Below are 25,179 nucleotides of genomic sequence, written 5' to 3'. Positions count from 1 at the left end.
TCTCACTAGTTTTTGGATAGTTTTCTCAAGTCTGATGTCTTCATTTTCTGGAAATTTTCTCAGACTTTGAACTTTCTTGACTAATTTTATAGGGTGCTTATCTGTTGCCTACTCTTTCCCATCACTTTGCATTTTTATTCCAGTGCCTGAATTTTTTTCAAATATATATATATATAAATATATGTTATTTCTATCAAGCTTTGTTATATTGGCTCCCTTAATATTCAAGAAAAATGTATTTGTTATTTTAAAAGGTTTTTAAAAAAGCATCAGCATTGTTTCTTATCTCTTTGAGGACACACACTAAAAGGTTTTCTTCCATGTGAAGTGAAAGTCTCTCAGTCATATCTGACTTTTTGCAACCCCATGACTAAACAGTCCATGGGATTCTCCAGGCCAGAACACTGGAATGGATAGCTTTTCCCTTCTCCAGGGGATCTTCCCAACCCAGGGATTGAACCCAGGTCTCCCTCATGGCAGGCGGAGTCTTTACCAGCTGAGCTACCAGGGAAGCCCAAGAATACTGGACTGGGTAGCCTATTGCTTCTCCAGGGGATCTTCCCAACCCAGGAATCGAACGGGGGTCTCCTGCATTGCAGGCGAATTCTTACCATCTGAGCTATCAGGGAAGCCTTTACTCCATAGTTCCCCCTTCTCTGCTTTCTGCATTATGTCTACTTTCCCCAAGTTCCTTTAGTCTATTATACATTTTTCATTTAAAGGCTTTACATAAGTGTTTCAAGTACCCTTTAACACTGAAAAGTGAGGCATTGTAGAGAAGATTAGCTGCGTGTGCATAAGCTAATCTGACCAGTGGTGGGCTCCCACTAGGATGCTTCTGCAGGGGTCAAGGAATTTTGTGAGATGTGTTTCTCAACTTCAATATCTATAAGCCTCTTCTCTCTTTCAGGTCAGCTTGTCTATTTTACAGTTCTATTAAAAGGACTAGAGGTTTTCTATTCCCTAATTCCCAGTTTTCAGTACAACAATCTGCACCTCCCACTCTACCCAAGCTGTGTATGGTATTCTTGGGTTCTAATGTCTCTGGTAAACCATTTCTCCAAAGAGAAAACCTCCAGTCTCCTGCATGGTACTGGGAAGGAGAGTTGTCTGGTTGCCTAGAGTAGAATAAGGCATCTAGGCAGTCTCATTTTTATAGAGTTTCAATCAATCTTTTACTTTTTAGCCCCCAACCTTAACCTTCATTTTTAAAGACACCTGTGGCCTTAAAGGCCAGAGTATTTACAGAGTTTTAGAAGAAAAATCATTTGATTTCTTGATTTCTTACCCAAGAGCCTCATGGTTATTTTATTTCGGCTTTCTCTACTATGTGAGAAAGCCTGATGCACTGCAGTCCATGGGGTCGCAAAGAGTCAAACACGACTTTGTGACTAAACCAAACAATAACAAAAACAAAAATCAAACTGCTATACAAAGTTAAATTCTACCTATCCATCTGTTTTCTAGCTTTCGAAGTTCTCTTGATGTGCTTCTGCTTTCTTTTTCCCTTTCTCGGTCTTTGTCTTCTTAAGGACATGCCTTTATTTCAATACTCATATTAGTGGGATCTTGGTTCGAGCAGACGAAAACAGCTGAGTTTACCATCCACATTTTAAATAAGAGCCTATCTCCTCCCTTCCTCTTCTCTTCTAGCTCTGAATCCAAGATCTCCTTCCTTGCCTGAATCTGTGGTCCCAAAACTTCTTTCCAATTGCAGGAGGTTGGATACTACCTCTGTTTCCTATCAGATGTGGAGCAGAGAGAGCCCCATCTGCCATGCTGCACTCTCCTCCTTGCCATTTTGCACAAACCATTCCTTCTTGAAACTTCCTCTGAAATATCCTACCTTGGAAGCAGTTTCTGTGCCTAAGGCATCTCCTTTGACTGCTCCAGCCGTATAAGCAGAACCTAGACCCAATGCATTGGTTAGGTGCTTCCAAAAACACATCTTTCTGCATCTTTACAACAAGTTCTGAATGATAGTTATTATTCTAACCATTGCATGAATAAAGAAACAGAGGTGAAAAAAGATGATGCTTTATACACCCAGTGAGGGCACCCAACTAGTAAGTGGTAGAGCAGCGATTCAAATCCAAATCAGCTCTTTCCACCACACCCTTGCCCCTAATGGATGAGCATCTTTGCCTCCGCAGCCCCATACCCACTACTCTGATATCTCCCCCTCTGGAGCAGTGTCTGAGACTATCTATCACCACCACCATCATCACCACCAATTACTGGTCCTATCTGTCCTTGGCTGTGTTTCATGTATCAGTTCCTGGTCTAAACAATGACTTAGAATCAAAGATTCTCAGTTAAGCGATTCCTTTACAATATCCTTCGCATTTGGATGAAATCCTTAATATCCAAGGAGAATTGATTCAATGCACTCACTCATTTATTGCCCTTGGACAAACCTCTTAATCTTCTAAACATCTATTTCTTTATGTTTGAGTTTGATCTTCTGCTTGGGCATTTCTAGTTAAATAAGTGTTCAGGACTTTATGGGGCTACCCACCCCATCCCTGCAGTATTCAGATCCCTCTCTTTCTTTTTGTATTGACCTTGTTATCTTTGTCCCATTTCCCTAACATCTGTCTCCACATATGCCATGAATTAATTATCTCTGCCTCCAAGCTCCACAGATTGTTAGAGCAGAAAGCAGATGCGCTTGCACCCAACCCCATGGGTCTACATGGGTCCTGAGATAGGACTTTCTTACCATTTAATATAAGCTTATCTCACCATACCACGCCACTGTCACCAGCAAGCCATGTGCCAAGAGAGAGACCCGACTTCCTGGGACTGTATTTTCAATAAACAAGATTCCCACCCTAGGCAGAAGAACCGTTTATTCATTCATCCATCTCCCCACTCATTAATTCAACAAATAGTTGTGCTTGTGTGAGTCACTCAGTCATGTCTGACTCTTTGCGACCCCATGGACTGCAGCCCACCAGGCTCCTTTGTCCATGGGATTTTCCAGGCAAGAATACAGGAATGGGTAGCCATTCCCTTCTCCAAGGGATCTTCCTGACCCAGGGATCAAACCCAGGTCTCCTGCACTGCAGGCAGATTCTTTACCATCTGAGCCACCAGGGAAGCCTCCAATAGATAGTTAGTGGACATCTTTTATGTACTGGGCTCTCTATTAGGGCCTGGGCATACAAGAAGAATAAGAAGACACAAGCCAGCCTCTAGCACAAGGGCTGACCAGACAGTGGAGGAAACAGATCCATAAATCAGCCATCACCACCTAAGTTATGATCTATGGATGTGTGCCTGGTCATGCACTGGAGGAGCATTTCAATCAGGACTGCAATCTGGTGAGGTCATGGAGTCTTCCCCAAGGAGGTAATGCCTGGGTTTTGAAGGATGAGCCCCATGAAAGCTCACTTGCCTCTACTTCTTGTCTGGTCCTTCTGATTATTTTATAAGGAATGATTAAATATGAGTGCTGAAGAGGCCTTTCGATATTGTATAAACGAACTCCCGACTGTATAAATATGGAAAGGGAAGAAGAAGAAAGTTTGTGGCATAGCCAAGCACACAGGTCGGGAGGCTTGAGGAAATTAATTCTACTCACACAATTTGGGTTCTTCTAGCAAAAGTGGTCTTGTCATAAGGCTTTCTCCTGGGGCACCAAATTGTCCTCTAAATTAGTTGAAAGCTATGGGTCCTGGATTATAAATGAGATCATGCCAATTTGTTAAAAAGCAGTTGAAAACCTGCTTAAAAATCTGTTTTAAAAAATCTGTTAAAAATCTTTCTGTTACAAAGATTTGAATGGTGGGAACATCGTAGACTTTTGGTAACACAATTAAAAAGCTCAGTGGGTCCTTGTGTGTCCTTGCGGCACCCGCAGCCTGGCCCAGGCTCTCAGAAAGAGTGTGATGCAACCAGGAGCCTTCATTCTCTCTTCGGGACCACCTGGCAAAATGATTCACGCGCGTTGGTCTGTGATGGGCTGCTATACCTGCTGGAATGTCCCTTCCTCTCTCTCTCCCAGGACTCTTCAGGGACCCACAAGTTTCTATTCTTCATCTCCCCCCCATCAACCTCGATGCAGTGACCAGAGTCATAACCACCCGCTCCAGCATCAGGAACCTCCCCCTCCTCCGTCCTGGATCTAAGGGTGGCAGGAGGGAACAGGGATGCTCAGTTCTGTTTTCCCCAGCGCTGCTCACCCTGTGCTCTTTGGATAAGAACCTCCTCTTCATTTCAACATCAGAACAAGGAAATTAGCCTCCAACCCTTCTGAAAGACCAAGGTCCCTAGCATGGTGAATGACAACCAATTTCAGAAGTGAGGACTCCTGGGACTTCCCTGGCGGTCCAGTGAAGACTCCCCCTGACAATGCAGGGGACAAGGACCTGATCCATCACTGGGCGAGTAAGACCCCACACACCGTGGAGCAACTAAGCCCACGGGCAGTCGCTACTGAGCCTGAGAGCCCCAACTGGACAGAGCCCGTGTGACAGATCCAAGTGATGCACGGAAGAACCCACAGCCAGTAGGACCGGACACAGCCAAACAATGAATAACTAAAAACCAAAAAGAAGCAAGGGCTCCTGACTCCTAATCCAGTCGCCTTTCCTCTTTTCTCCGTACCTCCTTCCAGGCAACACCAGATGCAGAAGAGAAGCCCCAGCAGTAAATACAGAATGACTTTGGGGAAAGTTTCTGAGTCTGTCTGAAGCAGTCCATAAGGATACAATCCCATGTCTCCCTTCAGGGGAGTTCTGCCTAAGCACATGGCCTTCAACAACAACATTTAACTCTTAGATTTGAGTGGCCGCCTTCCACGCTGGCATGGGAATGTGTATGTGAAGTGGAGAATGGAAGTCTGCACACATTCCTAGGGACTCTGTCACCGTCTTCCCTCTCCCCAGCACACAGCACTCACTGAACAAGGGGCCCCAGCTCAGGCTCTTAGATTTTTGTTCCCAAGCACCTGCCTTGATCTACTCTTTGCACCTGTTAGTTATCCATCTTTGCTGTGTAACAAATTACCCCAATGTTCTGTGTCTTCAAGCAATAAATTCACAGCTTATGATTCAGTCTCTCTGGGTAAAGAATCCAGGCACAGTTTCCTGGGTCCTCTGCCTCGGGGTCTCTCAAGGTGTAATCAAGTGCAGGGGTTTCACTCATCACAAGGCTCCAATTGGAGGGGGGTATCTACTTCCAAGTCTGCCCCTGAGGCCATTGGTGGGATTCAGTTCTTCATTAGCTGGAACCTTCTTCCGTTCCTTGTCACGAGGGCCTCTCCATAAGCAGCTTATGTCATGACAACCAGATTTATCAGAGAGAGCAAGTGAGAGGGGCAAGACAGAGTGAGCAGGATGGAATTCAGCCTTCGATAACCCAGCTGTGGAAACGGCATTCCATCGTGTTTGCTGTATCAGCTGGGACAGGTTTACTAGGTCCTGCCCGCAGAAGAGAAGGTGCCGCACAAGGCTGTGAGCACCAGGAGGCTGGTCCTCGAGCAGCTTGGAAGCGGCTCTGTTTGTTTCCCAGCGCTGCCACGTCACGGGCTGGGTGACTTGGAACACGGAAATGATTCTCTCACGGTTCTGGAAGCTAGAAGTCCAAAGTCAAGGTGTCAGCAGCGCCACGAGCTCTCAGAAAGGGGCTCTAGGGGGCGATCTTGGCTTCCCAGCCCCTATGGCCTCCAGATTCCTGTGCCTTCTTTGCCTTGCAGCTGCTCACGACTGAGCCCTCTTCCATCATCAGGTGGCATTCTCTGTGTGTGTCACCATTATTTTCTTTGTTTATTGTTGGTTTATATCCAGACTGAGATTATTAATTACTATTAATTAAATACCAGGACTTCCCTGGCGAGCTGCCTGCCAATGCAGAGGATACGGGTTCTATCTCTGGTCCAGGGAGGTTCTACATGCTTCAGGGCAACTAAGCCTGTGCACCACAACTACAGAAGCCCATGCACCCTAGAGCCCACGCTCTGTAACAAGAGAAGCCCCCACAATGAGAAGCCCACGCGCGGCAACTAAAGAGTAGCCCCCTCTCACTGCAACTGGACAAGCCTGCACGCAGCAGGCTTGCACTGAAGACCCAGCGCAGCCAAAAATAAATAATTCAAAAATTAATACCTAATTTCAAAAAGTTGAATCCAGATGGGAGAAGTTGCTATAATGCCAGTGAATACAGATGACTTCATGTAAATAAGATCAGTCAGTGATACTAGAAGGAAATGCTTTTATTTTTGCTACTGTGACAATAAAAAAGCCCAAGTGAAAGGTGCAGAGGACACTGTCTAGAACAGTGATTTACAGCTTCACAAGGGAGGGTGTTTTCCTCTGTGTGTGTGTGTGTCTGGGTGTCCAGGTTTCTATGTCCAAATGTCCCTCTTCTTGCTGGACACCAGTCATGTTGGTTTTAGGATCCACTGTAATCCAGTATGTGCTGGGCTTAGTCACTCAGTAGTGTCTGACTCTTGGTGACCCCGTGGACTGTAGCCTGCCAGGCTCTTCTGTCCATGGGGATTCTCCAGGCAAGAATACTGGAGTGGGTTGCCATGCCCTCCTCCAGAGGATATTCCCAACCCAGGGATCGAACCCAGGTCTCCCACACTGTAGGCAGATTCTCCACTGTCTGAGCCACCAGGGAAGCCCTTAATCCAGTATAAATTCATCTTAATTTGATTATATCTGCAAAGACTCTATTCGCAAATAAGGTCCCATTCACAGGTTCCGTGTAGATGTGGATTGAGGGGGACCCTGGGTAACCCAGCACAGCTGATTATGACAGCATCAGCTGACCTCTTCCACTCCCCCAGCAGTGGCCTCAACTCACACCCCCTTTTCTGTCCTCTTGTTGCTCTTCAGCCCAAACTTGGCCCCAGTGCACAGGCTACAATGACTCAAAAATGATTTAGCTATCTCTGGCTAGGTGCCCATGCCTCTCAGAGGATCAGAACAGCTTTTGGGTCATTCTAGGTGGAGGCTGACCTGGGAATTTTCAGTAACAAAGCAGTTAATACACGTGTCCTCTGTAAACCCGTGGGATCGGGACAATATTTCTGCCAAGAACAAGACCTTGAGGGATTTGGGAACTGAGGTGAGAACACCAAAGCCAACTGGCTATGTCTTTGTGATCTTTCAGTCATCATTTTCAATCCCTTTTATCCTTTAATATACCTAAGCCCTTGACACATCACCTCCTAGAAACGTGTCTCACTAAAGCAGTGGTTCCCACTGGGAGTCTGTGCTTTCTTGACAAGGAGAAGTGGCTGGTGGGGAAGTGTATAAAAATGTCTGGGTGGGTGACTTGTTGTTTGAAGGTAATTCTGATACTGACTCTTTCAACCCCACTCCCCATCAGCAGATACTGGGCAACAATGCAATGAAAAGAGAACGTGCTCCCTAAACCGCCGATTCACAACAATTCCGCTTCTACCTATACACTTAATATGTTCAGTTCACACTAGAGAAGCTTACATAAAAGGACACATACTAAAACATGTAGAAGGACATTCGTTGCAGCATTTTTCGTAATGGCAAAAATCTGGAAGCAACACAGCCTTCAGGAGGAGAACGGATAAGCAAATGCTGGTATAGTCCTAACGTGGAATATTACACAGCAGTTAAACCAATTAGATCTATACGAATGTATAAAAATAGATGCTGAAAGCAAAATCGGGGGGGAAACAGCAAACTTTAAACCATTGCATACTGAAGGATGCCATATGTGCTAAATAAAAAAACACCCCAAGCAATACCACATTATGTGTATGCAGTAAAAGTTTAAAAAGCATGAACAAGAAGGAAATCGACCAAATTCATGGATCTTGATTGCCTTTGGGCATGCAGGGAGGAGACTGAGATGGAAGAGGGGAAAAAGAAGATTTTACCTTTATGCTATCCTATCCCTTACGGGCTTCCCAGGCGGCGCTAGGGGTAAACAACTTGCCTGCCAATGCAGGAGACACAGGAGACGCGGATTCGATCCCTGCATCAGGAAGATCCCCTGGAGGATGAAATGGCAACCCACTCCAGTATTCTTGCCTGGAGAATCCCATGGACAGAGGAGCCTGCTGGGCTACAGTCCATGAGGTCGCAAAGAGTAGGACACAACTGAGCGACTAACATTTTTCTATCCTATCAGAATATAAGCTCCACGAGAGCAGAAACTTCATTTTCCTATTTTCTCAGTTCCTAGCATATTGCCTGCCATATAGTCAATGCTCAGTAAATATTTCTTCAGTGAATCAATCAGAGTCTTCTAGATTTATTTCCAGGGCGGGCAACATGTGACACTTGTACAGTCAACCACAGCCACTGAGTTCCTGAATCAATGTGGCTGTTGGAATGCCTCTAACAAGCAGATCTCAGTCACCAAGAAATGTGGTGCGTGGGTCCCAACTACTCAGTTCCCACTCCCGCTGCATCTTAGGTATTTCTGGACTGTCCTATGGGTCACTCGCACACAGGGATCTCTCTGACTCCTCCCTCAGGACAAGGACCCTCTTCTTTGTGCAGAATTACAAAGGATAGGCATTTGTTGGCTCTTAAAGGAGCTGAAGGAGCCCCTCTGACTCTGGTCCGTTGATGGGTCCCCCAGATTTTAAGTTCCAATGGGCTATTCTGGTTGGGCATTAAGAATGCAGGGTTGGTTTGTTTTTAATCCTGTCTTCCTTCACAAGAAACACCCTCCTGCCTCAGAACCTTAGTTCTCTGTTTTATGGTTAAATCAGTGGCCCTACCATCCCTCCCTGGAGATGAAAGGAGCCTGCTCTGATTGAGTACCTATATATCCCAGACATACAGTAGGCACTTTACCAACACATACTTATTTGATCCTCATAATAGTTGGAAAAGAGGGACATCACCATTTTACAGACAAGGACACTGAGGTAGTTGCCTCAGTTATCAAAGCTAATATATTTCAGAGTCAAGGCATATGCTTACATCTCTCTGATCCCTAAACCAGAGCACTTCCCATTTTGGAGTGAAATGAGAAGAAGGAGTGCTTTTGGCACACCAAAGGGAACACCCTGCCCCCTTGCCCAGCTGACCTCAACCCCACCCACTCCACACTGTCCACAGATCCCTAGATGTCATTTAGACAAATTGGCTCCTGGGTCAAGAGTACTGACAGTGATGCTCCCATCTTATGACGATCCTTAAATGAGCACAGATTGATGTGAGGAGGCAGCCGGGACTATTCCTAGTGAAGGAACATTGATGGGAGATGGCTGATGGCCATCTTAATTCAAAGGCTTTCTAGCCAGTTAAGGGACTTGCAAATACTTCACTCTGATAATCCTTCATGATCAAGTTGTACAAATGTATTATGCAGGGTGGCGCTGAAAAGACTGTATGAGCATAGAGTGATGGCTGACCCTGACCAGGAGGGAGTCTGTACTGTGCCAAGGTTCTCACACTCCCCATCAAACTCATTTCTAACCATGAGAGACCCTGGGACCAACACGCTGCCGGGTTCAGTCTACAGACCAGGAGGTGAATCCAGACCTACTTCCTTTTTCTTGCAGAGGAGTGAATTGGACTGAGCACTATGTAAAAAAAAAAAAAAAAAAAAATTCATCTTTGCATCCTGTAGAAAAGGCAGAGGAATGGGAGATCAAATTGTCAGCATTCACTGGATCATGGAGAAAGCAAGGACATTCCAGGAAAATACCTACTTCTGCTTCACTGACTACTTTAAACCCTTTGACGGTGTGGATCACAACAAACTGTGAAAAAATCTTAGGGAGGTGGGAGTACCAGACACCTCACCTGTCTCCTGAGAAACGTGCATGCAGGTCAAGAAGCAACAGTTAGAACCAGGCACAGAACAATGGGCTGGTTCCAATTGGGAAAAGCGTACGACAAGCCTGTATGCTGTCACTCTGCTTATTTAACTTATATGCGGGGTTCACTGGGCTTCACAGGTGGTGCAGGTGATGCCACTCTAATGGCCAAAAGTGAAGAGGAACTAAAGGACCTGTTGATAAAGGTGAAAGAGGAGAGGGAAAAAGCTAGCTTAAAACTCAACATTCAAAAACTAAGCTCATGGCATCCGGTCCCATCACTTCATGGCAAATAGATGGGGAAACAGTGCAAGCGGTGACAGAATTTACTTTCTTGGGCTCCAAAATCACTGCAGATGGTGACTGCAGCCATGACACAAAAAGACACTTACTCCTTGGAAGAAAAGTTATGACCAACCTAGAAAGCATATTAGAAGCAGAGACATTACTTTGTCAACAAAGGTCCATCTAGTCAAAGCTATGGTTTTTCCAGTAGTCATGTATGGATGTGAGAGTTGGACTGTAAAGAAAGCTGAGCGCCGAAGAACTGATGCTTTTGAACTGTGGTTTGCAGAAGACTCTTGAGAGTCCCTTGGGCTGTAAGGAGGTCCAGCCAGTCCATCCTAAAGGAAATCAGTCTTGAATGTTCATTGGAAGGACTGATATTGAAGCTGAAACTCCAATACTTTGGCTATCTGATGCGAAGAGCTGACTCATTTGGAAAGACCTTGATGCTGGGAAAGATTGAAGGCAGGAGGAAAAGGGGACAACAGAGGATGAGATGGTTGGATGGCATCACCGACTCAATGGACAGGAGTTTGAGTAAACTCCGGAAGTTGGTGATGGACAGGGAGGCCTGGCGTGCTGCCGTTCACGGGGTCGCAAAGAGTCAGACACGACTAAGAGACTGAACTGAACTGATATAAAAAAACCAAATGTGTTATTTCACTGGTATTCATTATTATTGGTACTTTTCTTTTTACATTTTTAAAAATAAAGAAGAGGGACTTCCCTGATGGTCCAGTGGCTAAGACTCTGCACTCCCAGTGCAGGGGCCCTGGGATCAATCCCTGCTCAGAGAACTAGATCCCACATGCAACAACTAAAGATCCTGCATATTGCAAACTGAAAAGATCCCCAGGGCCACAACTAAGACCCAGACCAGCCAGATAAATTTTTTTTTTTAATTAAAAGATAAATAAGAGTGAAGACAAGGCTCTGATTTGCAAAGACTGAATTTCCAAGGGAACGTGGTCTCCTACAGTTGTGCCAGGCAAGACCTCTATGGCCGTGGGAAGGACTGGAATGTCCTGGCCACTGAGACCAGTGCACAGGGTGTGAACAGAGACGGTGGAACAACCCCAGGTCCTGGGTTACAACTAAGCTATGAGATCGCCCACATTTTCACTGTTAAGCTACTCACTAAATTCCTGTTGAGGCATCATAACTGCAAAAATTCCTTAGACCTGGAGCAAGAGGGAGAGAGTGATCCTGAGCAGATATCTTTCTCATTCTGAAACTTGTCCAAATGTGAGCCACTGATCTTGGATTCCTGTATCTGTTCACTGGCATCTTTCAGGAGCCAACTCCAGTGGCTATCGCTTCCAGTGCAATCAAAATGACCGTGTCCAGGGACTTCCCTGGTGGTCCAGTGGCTAAGACCCCGTGCTCCCAATGCAGGGGACCGGGGTTCGATCCCTGTCAGGGAACTAGATCCCACATGCACAATAAGAATTCTATGCTGCAACTAAAGATCCTGATGCAAACTTGGGGCAGCCAAATAAATAAATAATTTAAAACACACACAGCCGTGTCCAGAATAAAATCATGTCCCTAAGAGTCACTATAGCAAGAAGAACCAAACCAAGTTGTTGAACTGACAGAGTCATCATCCAGATACAGAAACAAAGTGCCTTGAAGGGTCTAGAACTCAGCACGCCCTGGGCCTCTATCCCACTTTTCCCCACATCCTATAAGAACACCAACCATCTGTCTTATTGCTCATTCCAGAAACCCAAGAATCATGATTAACACCTCTTTCTCCTTGCTGCTGCTGCTGCTAAGTCGCTTCAGTCGTGTCCGACTCTGTGCGACCCCATAGATGGCAGCCCACCAGGCTCTCCCGTCCCTGGGATTCTCCAGGCAAGAGTACTGGAGTGGGGTGCCATTGCCTTCTCCTTAGCCACATGCAATTAATCAGATGACCACTAAGTCTTCCTGCTACACACCTGTCAAAGTCATCCACTTGCCTCTGTCCCTTCTGCCACCATCAGTCCAGGCCTGGACACTTACTCAGACTTCTGAGTAACAGGCTTCTAATTAGTTCTTTCTGCTCCTTCCCTGCTTTCAATCCATTATCTACTTAGCTGCCAGAGTGATCACTCACAGACAAATCTGCTCACATCCTTTCACCCCTTCTCAGTGGCTTCTCTGGTTCTTTAAGATAATGACTCAGATCTTCCATGGCTTACGACACCTTCCACCTTAGCCTAACAACTGCTCCACCTTGATCCCTGTGTTCCAGCCACACTGCAATAAATGCGCCCCCTTTGAGGGGGCTAAGATGGAGACGACATCTCCCTGAGACCCTGATCCCTTGCTCTGATGCTAGGCACCGAAAGCTGGGTTCTTGCCATTTCCAAACTCATGCTCTAATTAGCTCTCTCTGAATTTGGACTGTGTTTATGGTCATCAAGACTTCATCTTTGGCAACTTTAAAGGTCCAGCTCAGCCATCTTCTTTTCTTTTCTTTTTTTTTAGATTTATTTATTTGGCTGCACTGAATCTTAGTTGCAGCATGGGAACTCTTAGTTTTGTGCAGCCTGGGACCAGGGATTGAACCGAGGCCCCCTGTATTGGGAGCGTGGAGTCTAAGCCACTGGCCCACCAGGGAAGTCCCTTAGCCACCTCCTAAAGATGCCTTTTGTGATTGCATCTCCTGCCCCCAACACACACACTCAGAATCACTCTCTGTCTTCTATGGACAAACGTCATTTCATTGATTCTTCCTTTTCAACCCATCTGTCTGCCCTTCCTTCTGGGATTGAAGGCAGGAACGATGTCTTGCTCTGAATCAGTAACCAGGTCACTTCAATATAGTAGATGCTCAATGCAGATGTGTGGAACTGAGTTTAATAGTGTGAATGGACAAGAAGTAGTTCTCGAGTGTGAAGGAATGAATATTTATTAAAGGTGCTGGACGATCCAACTTTTCTTATGAAGCCCTGTGTTTCACCTTTAGATCCCTCTAAACTTGAAAACCTCTGTCAGTCATTTCCCTTGAATCATTTGGACAGATGCACTAACAATGATGATTTCAAGTGAGACTTTGAGGTCAGCGTTTCACTCAGACTTCAGGGAGGAAAAAAAAAAGTATATTCAGAGGCACACAAAAAGGGTGTAATTACCATTTCAGGAAAATGTGTTAATTTGATGCAATGCATTACTGCTCTGACAGCTCTCAGCCTTTGCACCAAATGGTTGTAAAATGTATATTACGGGAAAAAATACATTTTTGTTCCTGCTTAAAGTATAGGTAGAGAGCAGAGGCGCACAGAGTAGGGGTCTGATGTTAATGGGGGCAAGACTGAGATGGCAAAGGTTTTTAGTGGCTGAGAAGTGTACTTCTGTGATAATGTTTCCAGGATAGAGATTCTCTGGGCTGCCTACTCACTCACTGGAGTAGTAAAAGTTCATAGTCAGTTGAAATTCTTTACCACTGCTCCACCTGGGAAGCCCTTGAGAGCAGCCTACTGCATGGGGCGGTGGGGGAGGGGGGGAAAAATGAAGAAAGAGAAATGAATGGACAAGTTGTTAGGTTACAGCATCGGTCAAGTGACCCCATGGGCCAGGCTGACCTCGTGAAGGATAACCTAAGGGTCACTGGGGTCACTGCTTTTTGTAAGCACTGCTTTTTGTAAGGGTCACTGCTTTTGTAAGCACCCGCAGAGTCCAACAATGAAATGATACTTGTGATTCCAAAGTAATAAACAATGGGACCATATCTGTAACTTGGCATGCTGTAGTAAGAGTCAGTCTGGCCCCGCAAGCTGAAAGACATGAAACCATTTATTTCATCCCTCTGGGTCTGCATTGGCCCAACTGTTCAATGAGACAAATCCTATCTACTTTAGTAAGTCATGCAAAACCCTAGATATACCGTCCTGGAAGAAAATGAAAACTCAGCAAATATTCTTTGCCGTTCCTCTCCTTCTCAGAACACGGTTAGAGGCATTATTAAGCCCAGCCATTTCACAGTGGAAGCTGGTCCCACCGGGCTGCATGGAACCCAGGTTCAGAGAAGAGTAAGGAACTGGCCGCCCAACCTTGCCTGCCTACCTGGTCCCATCTCTCGGTCCTTATGTGCTGAACTCATTCATTCATTCATTCACTCACGCTCTCACTGTGTAGACATCATCACTGGGGCCCACTGGTGTCTTCAGCTCTCTTCTCTTTCTGAGCCCACACCTCGTGAATTTAGACATGGTCACATGCCTTGGTTTGAATGATGAAATGTGAGCAGAAGGGGCGTGTGTGGCTTCTGGGCGGAATAATTTAAGGGTCAGTCTATCTGCCACCCTCTCTTCTCTCCCCACAGCAAATCCCAAAGTAATTTATGGTGATTCCTCTGTCAACCTGGATCCCTGAGTAATAGTAATGAGTTATTATAATCCCCCCTTGGACCCACGTTAGAAATAAGGCATGCATGGACTTCCCTAGCGGTCCAGTGGCTGAGACTCCATGCTCCCAATGCAGGGGGCCACGTGGGATCTCTGGTCAGGGCACTAGATCCTGCATGTCACAAGTAAGAGCGTGCACGTTGCCACCAAAAATCCTGCATGCCTCAACAAAGACTGAAGATGCATGTGCAGCAATTAAAACCCGACACAACCAAACAAATAATTTTTTTTAAAAATGAAATAAAACACAGAAGAGCAATAAACCTTTGGAAATTTTGAATACTGAGATTTGGGGTTATTTGTTACTCCGCCATACTCATCCTTATTCTGACAGATACATTCATTCCACTTTTCCTTCATTTAACATATCCTTTAGTACTTAACAAGTGCTGGAAACCCTCCAGGTGCTGAGGGTTCATAGAGAACAAAACAGACCCAGTTCTGGTTCTCAGAGTTAAAGTCAAGTGTGGGGAGGGGGAGCACACACAGTTGGTAAATAAGCATATATATTAGGTGGTGGATACTATGAGAAAAATAAGGCAGGGTAAAAGACAGGGGAAAGCTGTTTTGGATGAAGTGGTTAGGGAAGGTCCCCTGGGAAGATGCCATTTGAGCAGACACCCAGGTAAAGTAAAGGACCGAATGGTTCCCGCTATCTAGGAGAGAAACACTCTGGAGGGAGGGGAGGGGATCACAAAGACCCGGAGGTCAGATCACACTCCGCAGCAGCAGCAGCACGCTTGGCCAGAGTGAACAGGCAGATACATGAGAAAGAAGGCAAACGATGAGGCCACATCAAAGGACACCACTGAGGGCTTCCCTGGCAGTCCAGCCGTTAAGAAATCCACACTTTCACTGAAGGAGGTGCAGGTTCAACCCCTGATCGGGGAACTAAGATCCCACATGTCACACACTGCAGCGAAAAAAAAAAAAAAAAAAAAGACAGGTGAGAAGGTGAGAAAGCAAACACGGTCAGGAAGGAAACATTTATAACGCAAATCTAATAAGTGACTCATAACTGATTTAAAAGAAATTCCTACAAATCAATGAGAAAAAGCCAAATAAAATCTAATGTTTAAAAAGTGGGTAAGAGATTTGAACAGGTCATCTACACAAGAAGATCTCCAAATTGCCAATAAGCCGACGAAAAGGTGTTCAACCTCGTTACTCCTCAGTGAAGTAAACTTTTGAAATAAAATGAGACATTCCTATCCACGCCAAGAATGGCTAAAAAGACTGAAATATTCCTAGTATTTGCAAATATCCATCAGCAGTATAATGCACAGATAAATTGGATAGCCATACAACAGGAAACTTCACAGCACAGGCATTGATTCAGGAACGTGGGAAAATCTCGCAAATTATGCTGAATGAAAGAACCTACATATGAAATCGTCCTAACTCTATTAGTCCATGTAAATGAGGTTTAAGGACAGGCATAATGAATCCAGGGTGACAAAAAAGACTAGTGATTATCGAGACTGGAGGTGGGTATTAACTGTAAAGAGATGTAAGAGAACTTTCTGGGTTGATGGAAATATTTCATACCTTTATCTGGATGGTAGTTGCCTGGACATATACATATGGAAAACTCTGTTGAGCAATAAGATCTGCGCATTTTACTGTATCTAAATTGTTCCTCAGTTGAAAAGAATCACAGAGAGAAGAGAGAAGGTTGGCCATCTGGAGGCTGTGAGATCACAGAGGACCTTGGGGCCACGGTGAGGATTTTGGATTTCTTTCTGAAAGAGGTGGAAGGCACAGGGAGATTCTGAGCAGAGCCGAGACGGGATCAGGCTTACCTTTCAGAAGAGTGATTTTGTCTGCAGGGTGAGAGTGAGGCCTTGGTGGGGCCCAAGTGGCTGGCAGCAGTCTATGGGCAGAAGACCTGCCAGAGAGGATGCTGGCATAGCCCTGGGTGGTGAGGAAGCAGAGAGTGGGAGCAGTGGTCAGGCCCCAGGTGAATGTCAGAGGTCACGAAGTCACGACTTGATGATGGATTGGATGGGGAGTTGAAGAGAAGGGCTGGAGCCTAACACACTGACTTTGGTCTGTGTGCCTGACAGAACGCAGCTGCCAAAGTCTGGGATGAGAATCACCCAAGAAGAGCAGCTGGGGAGCTGGGGGTGGGGACAAGAATCGACTCTGAACATGGTAAGTTTGAGATGCCAAGGGAGCATTGAGGAGGCTGTTGACTAAATTAGTTTGGATGAATAAGCAGAAAACATGAAAGCTCCCTCCCATCACACACTCACAACTGTCTTAAATAAATAACACACACTCCTCCCCCTTTGCTTTCTTCCTACAGAAGGAAGAAGTGGAGTCTTAAAGGTGCCTTTGATCTGTTTCAGCCATAATCACCCTCACTCTCATTTTTTTTTTTTTTTTTTTTCTGGACTGAACGTATCAGCTGCTGGGCCTGGAAAACATGGCTGAGATTTGAAGGCGAACTGGCACTCTGTGCTTGTCACAGCATCCCTTCTGGGTCTTTCCTCTGTCCTGGGGTCGCCGGGTTTGGCACACACAGGGCCTTCCTCCTGCTCCCCCATGCCTCTGCTTTCGGCTTTGGGTTGATGATCTCTGCTCCCCACATCCTCCCACATGGGGGGCCCAGCTGCCTTCACGGGGGACGGTGGTCAGAACAAAAAGATTCCGTGCCCTGCCTGGAACAAGCACATCATTAGGGAGCCCGGGACCATATGTGGAGGAGAGGGAAAATGTCATTTTGGTAAAGGCCTCAATTAAAAGGAAGAAAAGCCAGAGCGACAACATTAAATATTCAGGTTCCAGGACCATTATGAGGTTCTCTTCGGGGCACAGAGCTGTCAGTTTCTGGGAAGTAGGCATTAGAATCAGACCTGCTGAATTTTCCATCCCAGCTCTGCTCCTTGCCAGCCTAGTGGCCTTCCAGAAGTTAATCCACTTCACTAAGAATTGGTTTCTACATTTATAAACAAGCTTACAAATGGGGCTTCCCAGGTGGCGCTAGTGGTAAAGAAGCTGCCTGCCAATGCAGGAGACACAAGAGACGCAGGTTGGATCCCTGGGTGGGGAAGACCCCCTGGAGGAGGAGGGCATGGCAACCCACTCCAGTATTTTTGCCTGGAGAATCCCGTGAACAGAGGAGCTTGGTGGGCTTACAGTCCATGGGGTCGCAGTCAGACACGATTGAAGCGACTTAGCGCGCACACACACAAATGGGGTAGGGTCCTGGGGGCGGATCCGATGAGATACATGATTCATAACTGTAGGAAACACTCCAGATACCTGCACCCTTTTCCACTCTTCCCACCCGAGGCTTGAGTGTCGCTACGTAACCCAAGTTTTCCCAGCATATGGACGCAATTGCATCACATGGATATTAAGACAGCACTTTTTTATTTTTATTTTTTGCATTTACTCTTACTTTCTTAATGCAGGACTCTGGCAGCATCACTGACCCGCTCCAAGACACACAAGCGTGCGCTGTGTGCCCGCAATGACCCCAGTCAGCCACACGGGGGCAGCACCTCACCAATGTCACAGCTTCCTGGGCACGAAAGGGCTGTGTTCGTTCACAGACCAGGCTGTGCGCGCCCAGGTCCCCCCGAACTGTGGCGCCCCCTGCAATGAACAGAGCCGCACCTCTCAGGGCTCCCATACCGGTGTAACTCCCTTCCACACTGAAGGTGGGCTGTAAAGAAACTCGCTTGTAACCCGCTTAACAGATAGGGTAGAGGCTGTGCCCCTTCCGAGCTTTCCACCTGCATTTCAATCTCTTAGGAGCCCTGAGTCGCCATGGGAGAAATGGGCCCACCCTTCAGGACAGACTGCATGAAAGGCTCTGAAATTTCAGAGGGGGAGATCCAGCTGTCCCGGCCTCTCGGCCCAGCTCCTCAACGTCTCCAGCCACAGCTGCCATCTGACCACACTGCTGAGCGACTCCAAGTGAGACCTGCAGTGGAACTTCCCAGCTGGGCTGTCAACTCGAATAGAAGACGTAATAACACGGAGGCTGCTTTAAAGCCACCGGCTTGGTTGCAGTGCAGCGATGATGAAGAACTGATGCAAGCAGCTCTGTTCTTCGGCATCTTCAGTTCACCAGACTTACAGTCTAGGAAGGAGTGGGGGGAGAAAGCCCCTCTCCCACTCTGGATCATGACGTAACATCTCCCTCCGCCTGCCTGCATCGCCCCTCCCCCGCCCCCGCCTCTGGCCCCCCTGCCCCCCTACCTCCTTCTCCCCTGCCCCCCATCGCCCCCATCCCCCCTCCCTTGGGCATGGCAGGAGTTTCAGGAGGCCGGGCTGGCAGCAGTAAGAGAGACAGACTCCATGCTCCCCTCTGTGTTTCCTTTGCCTCAAGATTTCATTCAAAAGGTGTTTCTCCTCTCTACCCCAGGAGGAAAGTGCTCAGGCAATTTAACACCTGCAGTCTGCCCCACCTGCTCCCAGGGTGTGCCCCGGCAACCTCAGGACTCCCTTCACTGGAATGATTAAATGGGAGAGACCCTAGTGTGAAGTCACTGGTCAGCTGATAAAAAGACTTGACAAGGCGAGGTCTCTTTATCATTTCATGAGAGATGACCACCGCAGGGCAGGAAGGAGGCTGAGGGACTCCCTGCTCAGTGACCATCCTCAAAGGCACCAATAATTTGTGGTAGAATAAGTAAATAATTTGGAGAAGGCAATGGCACCTCACTCCAGTACTCTTGCCTGGAAAATCCCATGGATGGAGGAGCCTGGAAGGCTGCAGTCCATGGGGTTGCTAAGAGTCAGACAGAGCTGAACGACTTCACTTTCACTTTTCACTTTCATGCATTGGAGAAGGAAATGGCAACCCACTCCAGTGTTCTTGCCTGGAGAATCCCAGGGACGGGGGAGCCTGGCGGGCTGCTGTCTATGGGGTCGCAGAGAGTCGGACACGACTGAAGCGACTTAGCAGTAGCAGACGTAAATAATGCATCCTGTTTGCCTGCCTGCCACTAGTTGGAAAATTAGCACCACTGTTCTGATGGATAAAATGTAATTTTATTTAAAAGAATCACAGCTTTTTGTCATTTTATATTCTCTGGAACAACGAATGCCAGAATCAACTGCCAAGGTGTGTCTGTGAGATATTTAGCACCCATCAAGGTCTCCTACTCCAAAAGGGCAGGAAACTTTGATCTCATCTAACTCTTATTGTGAATGAAGAAACTGCAGCTGAGAAAGAAGAAATGGCTCAGAAAAGTGGGTGATCTCTAAGGAGAATTGCAATTTCAAGTTTCCCAGCCTGGAAGACGGCAACACAGGAGCCCATGTCCACATGCAGGAAACTCCAGGACACAAAACAGGTCTTTAAAGTCTCATTTTTAAAAACAATAACCCTGAGCCAGAAAGGGCATAAATGATTTGAATTTTTGTAATGCTAAATCTATTTCTGCTTTATTGACTATGCCAAGGTCTTTGACTGTGTGGATCACAATAGACTGTGGAAAATTCTGAAAGAAATGGGAATACCAGACCACCTGACCTGCCTCTTGAGAAACCCATATGCAGGTCAGGAAGCAACAGTTAGAACTGGACATGGAACAATAGACTGGTTCCAAATAGGAAAAGGAGTACGTCAAGGCTGTATGTTGTCACCCTGCTTCTTTAACTTATATGCAGAGTACATCAGGAGAAATGCTGGGCTGGAAGAAGCACAAGCTGGAATCAAGATTGCCGGGAGAAATATCAATAACCTCAGATATGCAGATGACACCACCCTTATGGCAGAAAGTGAAGAGGAACTAAAGAGCCTCTTGATGAAAGTGAAAGTGGAGAGTGAAAAAGTTGGCTTAAAGTTCAACATTCAGAAAACTAATATCATGGCATCCGGTCCCACCACTTCATGGCAGATAGATGGAGAAACAGTGGAAACAGTGGCTAACTTTATTTTTCTGGGCTCCAAAATCACTGCAGATGGTGACTGCAGCCATGAAATTAAAAGACACTCCTTGGAAGGAAAGTTATGACCAACCTAGACAGCATATTGAAAAGCAGAGACATTACTTTGCCAAAAAAGGTCCGTCTAGTCAAGGCTATGGTTTTTCCAGTGGTCATGTATGGATGTGAGAGTTGGACTGTGAAGAAAGCTGAGCGCCCAAGAATTGATGCTTTTGAACTGTGGTGTTGGAGAAGACTCCTGAGAGTCCCTTGGACTGCAAGGAGATCCAACCAGTCCATTCTAAGGAAGATCAGTCCTGGGATTTCTTTGGAAGGAATGATGCTAAAGCTGAAACTCCAAAACTTTGGCCACCTGATGTGAAGAGTTGACTCATTGGAAAAGACCCTGATGCTGGGAAAGATTGAGGGCAGGAGGAGAAGGGGATGACAGAGGATGAGATGGCTGGATGACATCATCGACTTGATGGACATGGGTTTGGGTGGACTCCGGGTGTTGGTGATGGACAAGGAGGCCTGGCGTGCTGCGGTTCACGGGGTCGCAAAGAGTCGGACACGACTGAGCAACTGAACTGAACTGAATGCTAAATTTATCGAAATGTTTGGCTTGGATTTCTCATCTTCAGAGAAGAACGGTTCTTCCGGATAAGCTACCCGTCAGCCAGGGTATGTCATCTTTGGCCTATATTTTTTCCATGTGTCACCAAATATTTACGGAGCTTCTACTTTTCTTAGATACCTTTGCTCTCCAGGGCTTCCCTTGTGGCTCAGCTGGTAAAGAATCTGCCTGCAATGTGGGAGACCTGGGTTCGATCCCTGGGTTCGGAAGATCCCCTGGAGAAGGGAAAGGCTACCCACTCCAGTATTCTGGCCTAGAGAATTCCATGGACTGTATAGTCCATGGGGTGGCAAAGAGTCGGACACGACTGAGCGACTTTCACTTTCACTTTGCTCTCCAAGAGCTTAAAGATAAAATGCAGTGAGACATGGGGTGCTGTGTGGCCCCTTTATCTATTTGTTATTGGTCTGCCCGCTGCAGGACAGGCCAATAATTGGGAGGCAAAGTCTTGAGGCAAGGAATAGCAACTTTATTCGGGAAACTGGGTGTCGGAGAAGATGGCAGGCTAGAGTCCTAGAGCACTCTATCTTCTCTGGGTCTGGATGTCGGTTTCTTTTATCAAACACAGAGAGGGAGGAGGTGAGGAAGTAAAGCAAAAAAGGCCCTAAGTCTTGCAAAATATCTCCTGGTTGGGCCAGCATTGGGAGTGGATGTGTTCATTTCTTCTTTCCTACAGCCATACACAGGCTTCCCTGGTGGCTCAGCAGGAAAGAATCAACCTGCCAATGCAGGAGACGCAGAGAGACATGAGCTCGATCCCTGCAGCAAGAAGGTACCCTGGAGTAGTAAATGCCAATCCACTTCAGTACTCTTGCCTGAGAAATCCCATGGATGAGGAGCCTAGCAGGCTGCAGTCCATGGGGTTGAAGAGTCAGACATGACTAAGTGACTGAGCAGAGCACAGAGCAGACATTCATGGGTGGGCAGGATCAGTGCCAATAAAGGCAGTTTAGTTTAGCATTCAGGCAGAGGGGGCAGAGTTCTCTGAGGTGGGCCATTATGTATGTGTTATGTGTTATGCTTAAAGTTATGTGTTAAGACTCTTCAGTCATGTCGGACTCTGGAACTCTTTGGACTGTAGTCTGCTAGGCTCCTCTGTCCAAGGGATTCTCCAGGCAAGAATACTGGAGTGGGTTGCCATGCCCTCTTCCAGGAGATCTTCCGACCCAGGGATCAAACCCTTGTCTCTTGTGGCTCCTCCGTTGCAGGCGGATTCTTTATACCACTGAGCCAGCAGAGAAGCCCATGCGTATAGCTATAGACGGCATTCTTTTAGTGATTACAGTAATAAAAGCAATGAAAACAAAGATTAAAGTAAAAGAAATGGATCTGGGGTTTCCCTGGTGATTCACTGGCTAGGGCTCTGCACCCCCAGTGCGAGGGGCCTGGGCTCCACCCCCTGGTCAGGAAACTAGAGCCCACATGCCGCAACGAAAAGATCCTCCATGCTGCACAAAGATCCCACATGTCACAAGTGCAGCCGGATAGATACAGAATATTTTTTTGAAAAAAATGAAAGAAACAGATCCAACGTGGAGTCAGATGCTGTTCTCCCCTGTGGCATGTTCTGTGCATCCTTTCCTGCCTTCTGTATTCTTTGCTCGTATTGGCCCACACCTGCAACCTTCTTTGGAGGTTACTTTCAGGCTCCTGGAGTCACTTTGCCCTCCACCAAGTCCCAAAGTCTCTGGGAGTTCACATAACCCCAGGGGGATCTGACGCCAAGGACGGGTTTGCTTGGGGCGGGGGGAGGTGGGGGGACACACTCGGCAGTGTTGCTAGGGGAAGCACACTGTCTGAAACTGTCCAGCCTGGCCAGGAACCACAGTAACCATTTGTGCCAGTTATTTTACAACAGGAGGTCCTGGTAAGGAACATGGAACTAACAAGCAGAAGAGTTTGGGAAAGGTCAAAAGGAGACGCCACATATCCTCCCACCTCCCAGAATCCTCCTTGCTGGCGTCCGTCTTGGCTGAGCAATGGGTGCAGCACCAGGAAGGGCCCTGAGTCAGAGTGACTGGCCAGAGACAACCCGGAAACTAACCCCATCACCATAAAACCCGAGACTGCGAGCCACATGGCAGAGCAGTTCTCTTGGTTTCCCTTACCCTCCTGCTCTCCACCCGAGAGCCCCTTCCCAGTAATGTTTCTTGCTTCGTCAGCATGTATGTCTCCTCGGACAATTCATCTCCAAGTGTTAGACAAGCGCCCACTCTCGGGTCCTGGAAGGGGTCCCCCTTCTGGGAACAGTGCGACTGGCATGCCAGAACTCCCTGCAGGGTCAGGCTGAGTCTGGGACTTCACCAAAACTCTCAGCCTGGTGTGGCTCTGTCCCCGTCCCTATCCTGCTATTCTAAGAGGTTACCTCTGTGACTTGGCTTTCACAGGGCAAAGGAAAAGCAAGCCACAGGATGCCAGCTCCTCACAGGTCACATCCTGTTGGAACAACATCGTGTCCTCCCTCACAGTTATTTATCTGGCTGACCTTTCCTTGGAGGCCAGATCCAGGAAGGAAATTGGTTTCCCCCCAGTGTACCTATAATTTAGGCTCTGGCCCCTGACCCAGGCTGTGATGAGGTCTATTTGACAGAGCAGAAAGTCTATCTAGAGGAAACTTGCTGAGGAGGGTCTGGGACCTCCTTGCTGAGGAGGGTCTGGAGGACATCTCCAGAGTAAATTAGGGGAATGAGTTATAGCTGCCTGTGGAGATGTGAGTTACTGTTGCAGAGATTGTTGCAGAGAAGAACCAATTCTGACTCCATGTTGGAAGTGTTTCTTTGACTTGCTTTTCGTTGGTGGTGGTATTATAATCACACAGAACGCCCGGCCTCAGGGAATCCTGCCCCTCTGCCTGACTGTTACACCAAAGAGTCTTTGTTCAGAACCCTGTCCACCTGTAGATGACAGGAAGGAAGAAATTAACACATCCCCTGCCTGAGGCCTGACATTCTGGGAGATATTTGTAAGATTAATGACCTTTTTACTTTGTTTCCTCACCTCCTCCCACCTCTGATCTATAAAAGAACCTGGCATCCAGACCCCATAAGATGGTTATTTTGAGACATTAGTCTGTCCGGTTCTCCGTTCTCGGTTAGACCCCATTCCTTGACTCAGTGCTTCTCAGATTCATTGGCCAGTCCCCAGGTGAGCAGAGGGAGCTGGGACTTAGAAACATTATGATACAAATGAACTTATTTACAAAACAGAAACAGATTCCCAGACTTAGAGAATGAATTTATGGTTGCCAGAGGGGAAGGATGGGGGCAGGGATATTTAGAGAGTTTGGGATGGACATGTACACACTGCTATATTTAGAACCGATAACCAAAAGTTCCTACTGTATAGCACAGGGAATTCTGCTCAATGTTATGGGGTAGCCTTAGTGGGAGGGGTGTTTGAGGGACAATGGATACATGCATATGTATGGCCGAGTCCCTCTGCTGTCCACCTGAAACCATCACAACATTGTTAATCAGCTATATTCCAATATAAAATGAAAACTTTCAAGATGTGAGTTATGGGAAGGAATGGGTTTTCAGGGCGGATCCTGGAGAGTTGGGAAGGCAGAGAAAGAGCTGTGGTGAGGCTGACCAAGGCAGGCTAAGGGTTTGTGTGCTCAGACATCAGATCTACCAAGGAGGAGGGCAGGGGTAGATACCATGGGTGCATCAGAATCTCTAAGAATGACTGAGTGTAGGATTCCCACGTCGGAGTGAAGACTTGCTCCCTGGTCCTTGCAGCGTTCCTTGCAGGGTTCACTCCCCAATTCTCAATAACACAGACTGCCAGATTCAACTTCACTTGCCCAATTCCAGGGAAATGGAAAACAGAACAATTACCCACTGGTGAATCCTTAGGTCATTTATGCCCAGTGAGGTTCTAGGCTTTCATAAATGGTTAAACTCAGTGACAGCCACCCTCACAGACTCTGGAGCCAGATTCTGGAGGGTTGCTTCTTCGCTGTTCTTTCAGCAACGTAACGTGAGCAGTGAAAATGCCTTAACCCGTCTTCACCTTACTATCCCCAACCATAAAACGAGATGAACAAAACAAGCCTAGTGGACTTGTTATGAGGAGTTTGTATGTGTAAACCACCTAGAAAAATGCCTGATGCTATGCCTGCGATCACCATACGAATGGTCCTAAACACTTCCCTGCTGTTCATCCAGTTTTAAGGAAATTGAGGCTCAGAGGTAAGGAAGCAGGTT

The sequence above is a fragment of the Bos indicus genome, chromosome 19, assembly GCF_029378745.1.
Source record: "Bos indicus isolate NIAB-ARS_2022 breed Sahiwal x Tharparkar chromosome 19, NIAB-ARS_B.indTharparkar_mat_pri_1.0, whole genome shotgun sequence".
Taxonomy (NCBI): Eukaryota; Metazoa; Chordata; class Mammalia; order Artiodactyla; family Bovidae; genus Bos; species Bos indicus.
The sequence above is the reverse complement of the archived record's forward strand: the minus strand, read 5'-3'. Positions refer to the sequence as shown.